The sequence below is a fragment of the Rhinolophus sinicus genome, chromosome 14 (genome assembly GCF_057876585.1).
Source record: "Rhinolophus sinicus isolate RSI-liver-muscle chromosome 14, RSI-T2T, whole genome shotgun sequence".
NCBI classification, from domain to species: Eukaryota; Metazoa; Chordata; class Mammalia; order Chiroptera; family Rhinolophidae; genus Rhinolophus; species Rhinolophus sinicus.
In genome coordinates, this window is record NC_142514.1 from 125578640 (window position 1) to 125592197 (window position 13558).

The window sequence follows — 13558 nt, forward strand, 5'->3', positions numbered from 1 at the left end:
ATCATTCTAGACTCTTAAATTGGGAGATAAAGGTTAATCGGTTTTCTCAGAGGAGCAGAGATGCTTATTCTGTGTGCATTTGAAGCAACAAGATGTGCTCTTGCTGTACAGGCCTGGCTAATTAGTTGACAGCATTGTTAATGCATGTGTTATTGGGAATATTACGGATGTAACTGATCTCTGCTTTAAGGGTGACCCTTTTGGTCTGGAATCCTTCTGGGAAACTAGCATTCAGAAGCTTCAAGTATGCTAAAAAATTCAAACAGAAAGCTTTGATGAAGTTTCCTTTATGATGAGGTTTTATTTTTTTTTCCCCCTGGCCTGGTTCAAGTAGAGACTGGGTAAAAGCAATTAGTCAGAATGCCAGAAAGTAAGACCCTTACGGATACACATTAATTGGAGTCACTGGGAATACTGCAGGAATGCTTCCCTGAATTAAACTCTTGGGGTTACCTAGCAAAAGAGAGGAAAAATTAAAGTCTGACTATTTGGTAAAGAGTAATTTTTTCCGGTATTAGACCGAAGTGGACTTGGGGCTGGCGTCGGGGGCCAGGGGTGGGGGAAAGTTGGGAAGTTGGAGGAGGAGATGACTGAACAAGCCTGGCGACCTGACCAAGTGCTAAGAGCCGTCTGAATGCTGAGACTTGAGGGCAGGGATGGAGTCAGGAGGCTCCCTTCATCCAGCTACAAGCAGCTGCAATCGGTACTAACCCAATTTTTCGACAAAGATCGAAATTAGATCAAGGATCATTCAAGATATATAACAAAATAATACCTTGACTACAGTTCGGCTTCTTTATGCGATTTAGAAATCCTGTTTGAACAGGGAGTGAAAGATGGCACAGTGCCTTTGGCAGGCTTTCAAAAATGCCCAGTGTGGTCTCTTTGGCTTCACTAGAGTCTGCCCAGTGACAGGTACCTATAGACATTACACAAACTCCAAACGGCAGCTGAGAAAAGCAGGCAAAGTACAAAGGGAGACTACAAAGACGTGTGCCTTTAACGAAAAACTGAAGGTGTAAATTTGGGCTTCCTAAAACAGGGATAAATATATGCATTTCTCAGCGGTATTGAAAAATAACTGTGAACATAACAGCAATGCCACTTCAAATTACTTACTTCTTGAGTTAGGGAGGCAAATGTTTTATTAATAAACAGGCAGTTAGAGCACTATTTGTTCCCAACTATAAGAGTATGGAAGGGCAGGGGAAGCCAAGCTGAAACCTCCAACAAGAGAAATGATCTACAGATTTAGTGAGACAGACACACCTGGTGAAAAGGGACTTTACTGTGTAGTATCAGGAAGCAGCTGAAGAGAGGTGGTCACAGGTCCTGAGAGCTCCAGCTTTGCAGGATGGACAGCTTCCTCACAGCAGTCATAACCTGGCCTGATTGATGACGGTGGACCTGGGGAGGCAAGGAGAGGGGGAGGGAGGGAGAGAAAGAGATAGACATTGCTTCATTTGGTGCAGAGTATAATTTAGGAACTGCACACTCATCCATCATGAGCTGGCTAATAACTAATCAATGACTGCAGAGCACTTGAAAGGTAGTAAGTTTTATATAAATGCTAAATAACAAAAACCCTAGAATTTGGTTCAGGATTGTAGCCAAATCTAGACTGCCAGTGGAAAGCTGGGAAGGTTGTTTGTTTGGAGAAGGGCCTGGGGTGATTCACTGTAAACCACATTGGATTCCCCTTGTGTGTGACTGGAGGTGATGGTGAGGGTCCTCAGGTGCAGTTTAACTGTAATTAGGGGTATTGCACTCCAGGAAGCGCTCTTGACTCTTCTGGATTCTTTGCCACTGAAGTAAAACTGGCCTGCTGCAGGGACCAGGTTACATGATTTATTGGCATGAATGAAACTTCCCAATTAAAGGCTGCACTGGTTGTGATTTATCAGCGTAGAGCTCTCATAACAAAGTCACTGTAAAGACGTCCAGCATTTACAACCATACAAGCACTCCTCCTGCAAAAGGCTTTGCCTTTCCATGGACATCTGCTCCACCTTCTTTGAGGAACAAGACCTCACAGTCTGGTAATACTTCACTTCTGACAGCTCTTTGAAGAGAAAAACATCACACTCTCCGATTCCCAAACTCTCTTTCCATTTTATGATCTAGGTCATTTATCCACCTATACTTGTTACTACTGTTTCCTCGAAAATAAGACATAGTTGGACAATCAGCTCTAATGAGTCTTTAGGAGCAAACATTAATATAAGACCCAGTATTATATTATATTATATTATATTATATTATATTATATTATATTATATTATATTATATTATATTATATTATATTATATTAATTATATTATATTAAAAGACCAGGTCTTATATTACAGTAACATAACACTGGGTCTTATATTAATTTTTGCTCCAAAAGACACGTTAGAGCTGATGGTCTGGCTAGGTCTTATTTTCGGGGAAACACAGTATCCCTGTTTTGTTTGTTTTTTAGGAAGAGAGAAATAGCTCTTCCCATTTAGGACATTTAGTTACCAGGGTATTAATCTGCCAATTTGGGGCTGGGCAATGAATTCTTACTGCAAAAACAGCTGCAGCCAACAATATTGCAATAGTGTATTCTTAAGCAAACAGCAATGTCTCTGGAATATGTGCACATAAATATTAATTAGGAAGAGAACCAAGACAGCAATGAAACAATTTCTATTAATTATTTGGCTCATTTTCAACTTTGTTAGTTTATCTGACTTTCTTTTTTAATCTTGGAAACAATCTGTCTGTCTTAGCTTATTTATGCAGTGAAGGTGTCTGAAAGTCAGTGACTAAATTTACTGGTCAATTCTCTTGAGAAAGGAATTTGTTCTTCTTTGCTAATCTGGGCCCATAACGAAGTAGGGAGGAGTTGTTTTGATTTTTCCTGGTTTGGCCAGATGGTTCCCATGGACAAACTATCAGGGGATTCCCAGTACTTCTTGGCTCTAATAGGGCCTGTTTCCCAACAATTGTTGACTCAAAACTTCCCAAAGTTTTGTGGTGCTTAAGAACTCAGATAGTTCGTTCCCATTGGAAAGACAATAAACAAACAAACAAACAAACAAATGCAAATGCATCAGTTTCTTAGTCATTCAGATGAATTTACCTGGGAATATCCATCAACACCCAGAAGCAGAACACAAAGTTTTCTGAGCAGCGAAATGGGTGCCCAGGGTGAATTTCAGAGGGAATTTTACATTTTATTTGGCAAGGTTCTAACAAGTTTGATTATCATTCTATTTTTTCTCACTTATTTGTTTATGCCCATGGAAGATTAGAAGTAAGGTATGAAAAAGGTTAAGTACTGCACGACTGCTGGAGATAGGTAAGGACAGTAGCAAGAAGTGATACCTGATGAAAAGGGAGCTTAAAATGAACAGATGCAGCCAGTCTGAAAGCCAACGCTAAACCATTGAAAATATGAAGAAAGAAATATCCATTTCCCCTTCACCTTCAAAGACCTCACCATGAAATATTCTACATTTTTAACCACAACCTTGTGTCATCAAGAACAGAATCAATTTAATTCACAAAAAAAGAATTGCAAATGGTCAATAAACAAATTTTAAAAATGTTTAGCCATGAGCACTCAAAGAAATGCAAATTAAACACAAAGCAATATTTATCTGTCAAATTGGCAAAGATTAAAAAACACACACATACCAGATGATACCTACTATTGCAAAGGGGCAAAGGGGCAGGTGCTCTCAGCTATTTTGGGAAGAGACATAAATTTTCACAACTTTTCCAATAGGCACTTTAGCAGTGCAAGTAAAAAGCTTAAAAAATCTGTATACCCTTTGAGTCAGCATTTCCAAATATAACAATTTATTCCAAGGAAACCAGTTGTGTGTTCGTAAGGTGGCAAGGGTGTAGCAAAGCTACTTCTTAGGTGTCCTGCTGCCTTAGGCGTCCTGTGCTGCTGCCTAGGCATCCATTTTGCTTGGCCAAGTGGCTGGTAGGGGCCTTAAACTAACACCAGCTCTCTCATGCAGACACACCCTCTAGATAACAGCCTGCAGGGTCACAGGCAAACACAAGTTCCTGATATGCGTTCCCCAACAGCCCTTGTGATCAATAGTCTCCCCCCACCCTCCCAGGCACTTCCACTTGTACACCCCTTAGATAAGATCCCTGTGGAGTTTACCAAAAGCCTGCTGTCATTGGTTTGCATTAACTAACCTAGGCTTAGCTTAGGAACCTCCAAGGACTCCATTCATGGGTCCTCGTAAAGGCATGTCCCCCCACCCAGGTCCTGCCACTGTCTCTGCCTGCATCCTTCCTTGACTTCCCCATGTGACCCTGGAAATGGGCTGTGTATCTCCTCAGGCCCTGTGAGTAATACACTTCTTTATTTCCATTTCTCTTGTGGCTTTTGCTGAACCACAACTCACCATCCAGCACCCTATGCTCCACTTAACAAATGTTAATTTAACAAAATTATAACAATTTGACTTCAACAATTGTTAGCAGAGAATTTTTAGTTACAAAAGAAAAAATAATAATATTCTAAAAGTAAAGAATGACCTAACCAAGTATTAGGTTGGTGCAAAAGTAATTGCAGTTTAAAGGTTAAAAACAAATGCAAAAACTGCAATTACTTTTGCACCAACAAAATACAATAAGAAGAGGCAGTCACTAAATATTATATGGAAACTATTTGTTGATATGGAAAGATATTCCTGATAAATGAAGTGGAAAAAACAAACAGGTTACAAAAAATTACCAGTATATCTTAATTTTCCCTTAAAAATGCATAGAAAACAGAAAAATGTATGTCAAAATACTACTAATAATCTTTGTGTACTGGATTGTGTTTAACTTTTACCTTTATACATTCATATTTATTCCTTTCATTTTTAACAAATATATATATATATATATATATATATATATATATATATATATATATCCTATTAACATGGAATAAAGTTTTAAAAATAATACAAATTACTTAGGAAATTCTATATATTTTCTTAGAAAAGTGTTAAAGAGAAAAACAGGCTCCAATTATATGAGCATATTCTAGTTTAAAAAAATAATAGGAAAGAACCAGCACATATTATAATTATCTCATTTGGGTCAGGCACTGAGTGTATAACAGTAAACAAAAGAAGCATGTTCCCTTCTGGGGATCTAATATACAGCATTGTGCTTATAGTTAATAATACTATATTATATACTTGCACGTTGCTAAGAGAGTGGATCTTAAATGTCCTCATCATGAAAAAGAATTGACAATTATGTGACCTGATGCAGGTGTTAGCTAACACTATGGTGGTGATCATTTTGCAAAATATGTAAGTACAAAATGTTGTACATCTTAAACTTATACAATGTTATATGTCAATTTTATCTCAGTAATCCTGGGAAAAAGTAGTTCCTGCCTTACTGTAGCTTGCAGTCTACTTGGGGAGATGAACAGTCCTATAGTTACACACAGAAATTTAAAATTACAATTGTGACAAGTTTAAACAAGAGAGCCACAGAGCCCGTCAGAAAGAATTGCCCTGTTTCCCCCCAAAAAAGACCTAGCCAGACAATCAGCTCTAATGCTTCTTTTGGAGCAAAAATTAATATAAGACCCCATATTATATTATATTATATTATATTATATTATATTATATTATATTAATTATATTGTACTAATATAGTATAATATATTATATAATATAGACCAAGTATTATATTATTATATTGTATTATATTATATTATATTATATTATATTATATTATATTATATTATATTATATTATATTATATTAAGACCCAGTCTTATATTATAGTAAAATAAGACCGGGTCTTATATTAGTTTTTGCTGCAAAAGACACATTAGAGCTGATTGTCCGGCTAGGTCTTATTTTCAGGGAAACACGGTAAGATGAGTTGGGGGGCAGCAGCACAGCAGAGGGCCCTTGGAGGGAGGGGACCCAGGAAGCATGATGAGCCCCGGGAAGCCCTCTGTGGATAGAATACAGCAAGTGAGGCAGTTGTTACATAGAGTATGGTTCCAGGGGTAGGTGTGGGCAATGGATAGTCCCTACCTCCCATTTCCCAGGTGAGAAGATAGGCTGAGACTAGCCCTTGGAGGTCTTTAAGTAGTAGGCTATGTTATTTTACTTTTTGCGTTGTGATAACAATCACAATGACGATGACCATCATGGTGATGATGATGATGAAACCAATAATTATAACAAAAATGAGAACTACCATATTTTGCCATGTATAATGCACATTTTTTGCCCAAATTTGTGAGGGAAAATAAGGATGCACATTATACATGGGTAGTACTAATTCCATATCTATGTAAATGTTTTTAATTCTTTTATTTATGTTTATGAGTTAAAAGTGTAATTCTAGAAATCAATAACAATATCCGTATGCAAAATAATACCCTGGAATATGATAATAGGTTTTGTTGAACTTACGACAAACTTGCAATGACGAAGAGTTCTTGGCCTTCTGTGATGCGTAAATATCATACATTTGTTACTGGTGCATAAAATTTCTTGTACCTTGTGTCTGTTCTTGTGTTTTGTATTATTTGTTACATAAAATTTCTTGTACCATACTATGGTAAAAAATAAGTGCTAAAATTCCTTTATCATACAAAAAAACAAGTACCTAAATATAAACAAATGAAAAATTGAATTAAAAAATTTAAATGAAAGATTTTTTTCCCCTGAAAGTTGAGCCAAAAACATGGGGTGTGCATTATACGTAGAAAAATATGGTATGTGTTCATGAGTCCTAACTAGGTACTAGTTTAAGAACTCTTATAGGTATTATGTTAATTAATCTTCCCCCAAAGTCAATAAGGTAGGATTTTGTCTAATATTATCTACATTTTGCAGAGGAAAAGACTGAGTGGCAGAGTGACATTATTTTACTTATAGTTTAGAAAGGTTCATCTGGGAGCCCAAGTGTCAAGTCACAGTCAAGAGAAAAATTAATGAAGGCCTGAACTGATTTGGAAATGAGGTAACAGGGCGGGGGGTACAGATATGAGCAACATAGCGGAGGTAATGGAGGACTTAGTAAATAACAAAACATGGGGGACAAGTAGGGGGTGGTTACCATGAAAGTGCTCAGGCTTTTTAACCAAGAGGACTGAAAGGATAACAGTGACTTATACATATAAGCTGATTTCTACCAGATAGTTGTTGGTCCCGAGTTGTTGGGGGTTGGAATACACCAAACTGCTCAACCTAGGAAGGGCGTAATGTGCCAGTTGTTTGATTACTGAAAGGCTCAGAATGAACTGGTTCATAGGCTAGGAGAAAATGAGTGCAAAATTAGTCAAAACTATTTTCAGAGGGAAAATACCATAATATCCGTTTAATATTAAGATCAAAAGGAAGGAATTTGATGTTTATTGAGACTCTACAGTGTTAGACAAATTTATAGTATTTATTTATCTGAGTAGGAATAGCTTTCTTGTCATATACAGATGAGAAAAGTAATTTGCTCATCGTCACACAGATGGCAAATGACAGAACAACTTTTTACTTTAATTTCAGTGCATTTCAGACCACCAAAGAGCCCAACTTTGCTTTTTGAAAACAGGCAGTTTCTTTAGCAATCCTTTTCTTGTCCTATGGTTGCACTCTAACATAGGCCAAACATTTATGAATTTTCTGGTCTGTGACACATAACTCTTATCACTGGCACAATGCAGTACTATTTGCCTCTGAGGCATTTGAGCTTCTTATTTACAAACTTCAGGCCTTGCTTTTGGACAAACAGTATGAAATAGTTTTCCTTCCGTCCTTGTGTTCCTTCATCTCTTCCCTTTCACTGAACGTGAAAGGTTTCCCCGATATGCTTTAGATGCTCAGATATCTGCACGGGGTACAGATCAGTTTTATTTTATTTTGTTGTTTATTTTTGGTCTTCTCCATAAAGCTTACTTATCTTGAATACCATTCTTTCAGAGCCTAGAGAGCTGATGCCTTTTTGTTTTCATTTTCTAATAAAATTTGCACTTTGTAGTAGTCATGGTTCTCCCAAGAAACAACCAAATATATGTATACATACATATATGGAGGGTGCCAAAAAAATGTATACACATTTTAAGAAAGGAAAATGCTGTATTAAAATTACGCTGATGGTAACCACTTTGAGCACCTCTTGTAATTGCAGAAGTCAAACGTGAATTGTATTCATCTTTTGTTATCGGTATATATTGAGTATCACAATCAATTTTAATACAGTTTTTTTCCTTTCTTAAAATGTGTATATATTTATTGGCTGTACACACACACACACACACACACACACACACACACACACACACACAATTGGTTCATGCTATGATGGAGCCGGGAAAGTCCAAATCTGTGGGCTGGCACCCTGGAGACCCAGGAAAACCAACGATGCAGTTCCTGTTTGAAGGATGGCAGGTAGAGACCCAGGATAGCCAATGGTGCTGACAAAATCTGAAGGCTGCCTGCTGGAGAATTCCCTCTTACTCAGGCAGGGTTGTCTTTTTGTTCTATCCGGCCTTCCACTGATTTGATGAGGCCCGCCTTCATTATGGAGAGCAGTCTGCTTACTCAAAGTTAATTGATTCAAAATGAGCCATCAGATCCTCTTACCAGATATTCCTGGACAGTGCATTTCTAGTGGTATGATAGCGGACCTGTTGACAAGTCAAGAAGTGGGGTTTCTGAGTAAGGGTTTTTTTCCAAAACCCCTCCCTACCCATCTACCGTATAATTAACTAACTGTTTTTGCTTCTATTGCATGAGAATGGACTGTTTGGAGTTGTCTTGCTAAAGCATTATAATGTAAGGGTATAAACTATTTTATTCTTATCAAGGATGTGTATGGCTCTGTGCCTAGGTCGCATAACTCTGTTTACTCAGCAAATACCTGAAGTGCTGAAGGTACTGATTCTGAAGACAGAGGTTGGTATTCCTTTTGCTTCCTCATTTGTTTCCTCAGTCCCCACAACTGTTAGCTGATTATCATTGTGGAGGCCACAATTGCACTTTCTTTGGTTTCTCCCTGCGTCTCCCTGGAACTTGGAAATGTTTGCCTGCGTCAAGCACTCCACTTCTATGACTGGATTGTTAAAGACTACATCACAGCAGCAGCCCCCAGGCACACACATAAGGGAAAAACATAAAGAAATAAGAGGAAACCATTGACAACTTGCAACTCTAATTCAGTAGTATTCTCCATCCTGTTCTGTAGAACCAAATTAGGCACTGGCATTTTAGAGCAGCCTGATGTTTGAGCAGCTGTGGACTCCTCTTTGGTTTTTAAACTTCGGACATCCACTTCTGTATGGAAGAAGCTGCGTGATGTGGGACCTGAAGTGCTCTTCCCTAGATTTACAGATGTTGCTGCTCTTGTCTGAGGTGTTGGCATTCTTCTTAAGATCAGTAAGATATTTAGGAAACACAGGTGTGTGGGGGATGCTGAATGGATGTTTAATAGAGTTATGAGCCTGGACAATTAGAAGAATGTCCTAGGGCAGAATTCCAAGCTCATATGCCTAGATGGGCCCAGAATGGTAAGGAGATGTATGCATAAGAGAAGGACTTGGAGAAATAGAGAGCTTATGTCTCCTCTGACAGAGCAGTCACTGCTCAGCTAGAGCTATGGAGGAATGACAGCCTAGTTCGTCATGCTTTTTTTTTTTTTTTTTTTTAATATGGATTTATATGTGATCTGTTCAGATGGAATGTGATAAGAATCAATAGCATTTAAAAATGAATGAGGATATATTGGTATTGAAATGACTGGATTTTTTTTCTAAGAGAAATGAGTAAAGATCCCTAGCTTACTCCGATCATCAAAATAAATTATAGATAACTAAATATTATTAGGTTTTAAAATTCACAGAAGGACTAGAAATCATTATAGATGAAGATTTGTATGACACAGTGAGAAAGAATTTTCCAAGAACTATATCAAAGCCAGAAGCAGAAAGCATGAAGAAAGTGATAACTAGATTGGAGTATTAACAAACTAAAGCTTCAAAACACCTCTGTGACAAAAATAACCATTAAGAAAATTATGAAATAATGGAAAACTATTCTTAACATATAGGAGATAAAAGGCTAACTTATCTTTATTACATGATGAAGTGTTTATAAATATTTGACCTAAAGAAAACTACTTTCAAAAACATGGGCAAAGGATATAAATAAGCAGTTCACAAAAAATGCAAAAATGTTTATATTTACTAGTAATAAAAGTTGCAAATTAAAATGAGGTATAATCATTCAACAACCAAATTGGAAATAGTTTTAAATAATTAGTAGAAAGCTGAGGTAGTGGGAAATTAGAAATCACATACATAACTGGTGGGGAGTGAAATTGGGAAAAAATTTTGGAATGCAATTTGGCAACATGTATTGAAAACCTTAAAAACTTGCTTTGACCCAAGAATTTGCTTTTAGGACTCTACCCTAAGAGATCTGTATCTGGGTCTGTTTCTGTATCTGTATATCTATCTATCTAGCTAGCTATGTAGCTATCTATTTAAATATATGTCTATATTCCTCTCTATCTCTCTCTCTCTCCCACTAGAATATAAACTTCACAAGGTCAAGGGACCTGCCCATTTAATTATCTGTGCTTTTACCTGAAAAAATTACCTGTCATGTAGTACGTGATCAATGTGTTTGTTGATTAGATTATTATTTTTAATATTTACAAAAGAGCTTGACATCTTATAGTGTGTCTAGAGGAGAATGACCAAAATGTTGAGGAATTTGTAATTAAATCATGAAAAACAAGAGAAAAGAACTGTTAGAAGAGTAGTCAGCGAAGGATCGGATATTGGGCTTCAAACATTGGAAGAAACATTGTGTGGAAGAGCGATTTAACTCCTTCTGTACAATATCTAAGTGCAGAAATAGATCAATGGATAGAAATTATAGAAAGGCAACATGGAGGTTCTGTTTAAATGTTTGGACATTTCAAACAACTAGACATGTCCAAAATGGAATTGAATATCTTGGGATGAAGCGATGCCTTGTGACTAAAAATATTCAAGCATAGATACTTACAAGAAGATTCAGACAGCAGAAAAAGACCTTAACTAGATTACTCTAAATTTCCTCTGCTTAGAAGACTCACCTCCTCATCCTCCCCAACATCACATTCTATACCCTCTCTCCTTTTAACTATTTACTTCTATTTACTTTTCAGATCTTAAACTAGATGTTATCTCTCTCCAGAACTTTTATCCTACTGCTCAATACAACATAATGTTATTTGTTTATGCCACTCATAGCCATCTCAATTTCCCCTGTCTGTCAAAGTGCATTGTAATTTTCCTTTTGCCTGATAGCCCTCCACTAGGTTACAAGCTTTATGGAGAAAGGAACTAGTTCTATCTGTCGTATTCATCTTTTTTTCCTATCTGGTGTCTAGTACAGTGCCTGGCACATAATAAAATCAAATTAACCTTAATGAGGTATGCACATAGGTTGAAATAACTTTATGCATCATTTCTTTGGAAACTATGAGCCATTAAATCAGGGAGTCACATCTATTTTTCTTTTTATTTTCTTTTAGTTTCCAGTTCCTCATGGTTCTTATTGGTACATTGGCCCATGTATACACCTCAAGGGTTGTAAAGGGAGGACTTACAATGGCCTTCTTCCCTCCCTGCTCCTATACATCTCCAACCATCTTAGATAGATCCATTTAGTCATCACTTGCAGGTTCAGTCCAGCCCTACCTGTTGGCCTCTATCTTTTGTTAGGGAGATAATATAAAGCTTGGTAAAATTCTCCAGAGGTTCAGCATGCTCAGCTTTGATGAAAGCCTCTCTCGAATGCTGACTCAAGTTCTGGAAAGTGGTCCTTTTGTTTTTCTAAATTGTAATTGGTTTTATTTTTTATTATGAATGTGAAATATAGTTAATATAAAAAAATCAGATAAAACAGAAAATGTAAGTGGTAAAGTAAAATCATTCATAATCCACCTTAATATGACTGTTATTAACATTTTAGTGTATATATTTCTATCTAGACTTTAAAAAAATAAGCGTTTTATGACAAAATATTATCACAATATAGAAACTTTTATAACATATTTTTGTCATTTGATATATTAAAAAATCATCTCCAGGTCAAAAAATATAATTTATGCAGTCTTCTTATCAGGTCAGTATAGCATTCCAGAATATGAATATACCAGTTTATTTAAATAATTTTCTCTTTTAAGGTAGATTGTTTGAATGTTTCACACTTATAAGCCATGATACAATAACATTTTGGTTGCCTACATAGTTGCATGTAATCGATTATTTTATTAGCATGGATTCTAAGATAAAATCCTAGAATTAGAGTTGCTGGATCGCAATGTATTTATAGTATTTCAGCTTTTGTATGTATTTCCAAATGGCACTTCAGAAAGTATGTAGTAATTTCCACAAAATGCCATTGATGTGATTGACCGACTTGATGTTCTGTGACTTAGTGAGATGACAAAGCTCTTTTCAACCTCCTACATGATGCAAACTGTAAAGCTGATATAGCCTTGAGGCAAGATAGTGAACATGTATTGTTATCTTTGCCATGAGAAGGAAAATTATTTCTGATTGTTTTTTAAATCTGATGGGGATGAGGAAAAATGCGCGATTAAGTTAAAGGTTGCATATCAGATTTCAAGGGCTGTGTTGATTTATTCACTAAAATTTTCACCTTCAAAAATACACCTGTAATTGGCATCTCCTCTTTAAAAACTATCCAGCTTTCCATCAGTTGAATGGACCAAATAGATGCACTGGCTTAGATCTGGAAATTATTTTATATAGGCTATGACTCCTCACTGCTAACACTTAAATTGGGTTTTTGTCTACCAGACCTCTCCATGTGTCAAGTTGTATCTTAGTGGGCTGCTTAACTATTTTATTTCTAGGAAAATTGTCATCAGTAACTATTGCCACATATCCCTGTGTGAAAACACTCCAATTTCTTACTGTGGTAATGGCACCCACCATTACTCTGAAAGTTACATACTACTATCTGGTCTACCACCACCATCATCTCCAATCTATAGAAGACAGCTATATATAGCTCTTCAAGATAACGGACACTCGCTCTCCCCGCCACCAGTAATATTTTGCATAATAAAAAAGAAGTTTCTTTTGAGTCCTCCAATGAGATACACTTTTGGGAGTTGTAGGAGCACACAATTGATTCATTCTATTGTTCATCTTTCCCTAAACTTCAGTATTTGTTCTAATACGTACCCAGAATTTTGTTTTGATCGGATATGGTGACAGACATGGAGACAACTGACTTAAAAGGCCCTGAGTTATTGGTAATAACTTTTCTGTGACCACATACAGGAGATGAGGGAATCCTTCTATGTTGTCGTAAGACTTTATGATTTTCCTCACTGTGTTCTCTATTGTATAATTTTCAAATTTTATTTTCTTTATTTATTCTTTTGGCTCTCTTGGGCCTTACAAGAAGACAGGTGACTTCATAATCTCTATGATCACCATAGCAACAGAGTGCTATAGGCCACTTAATGTCCCAAAGCTTTGCCCTCTACCTGCATTTCATCCCACGCCACCATTGGA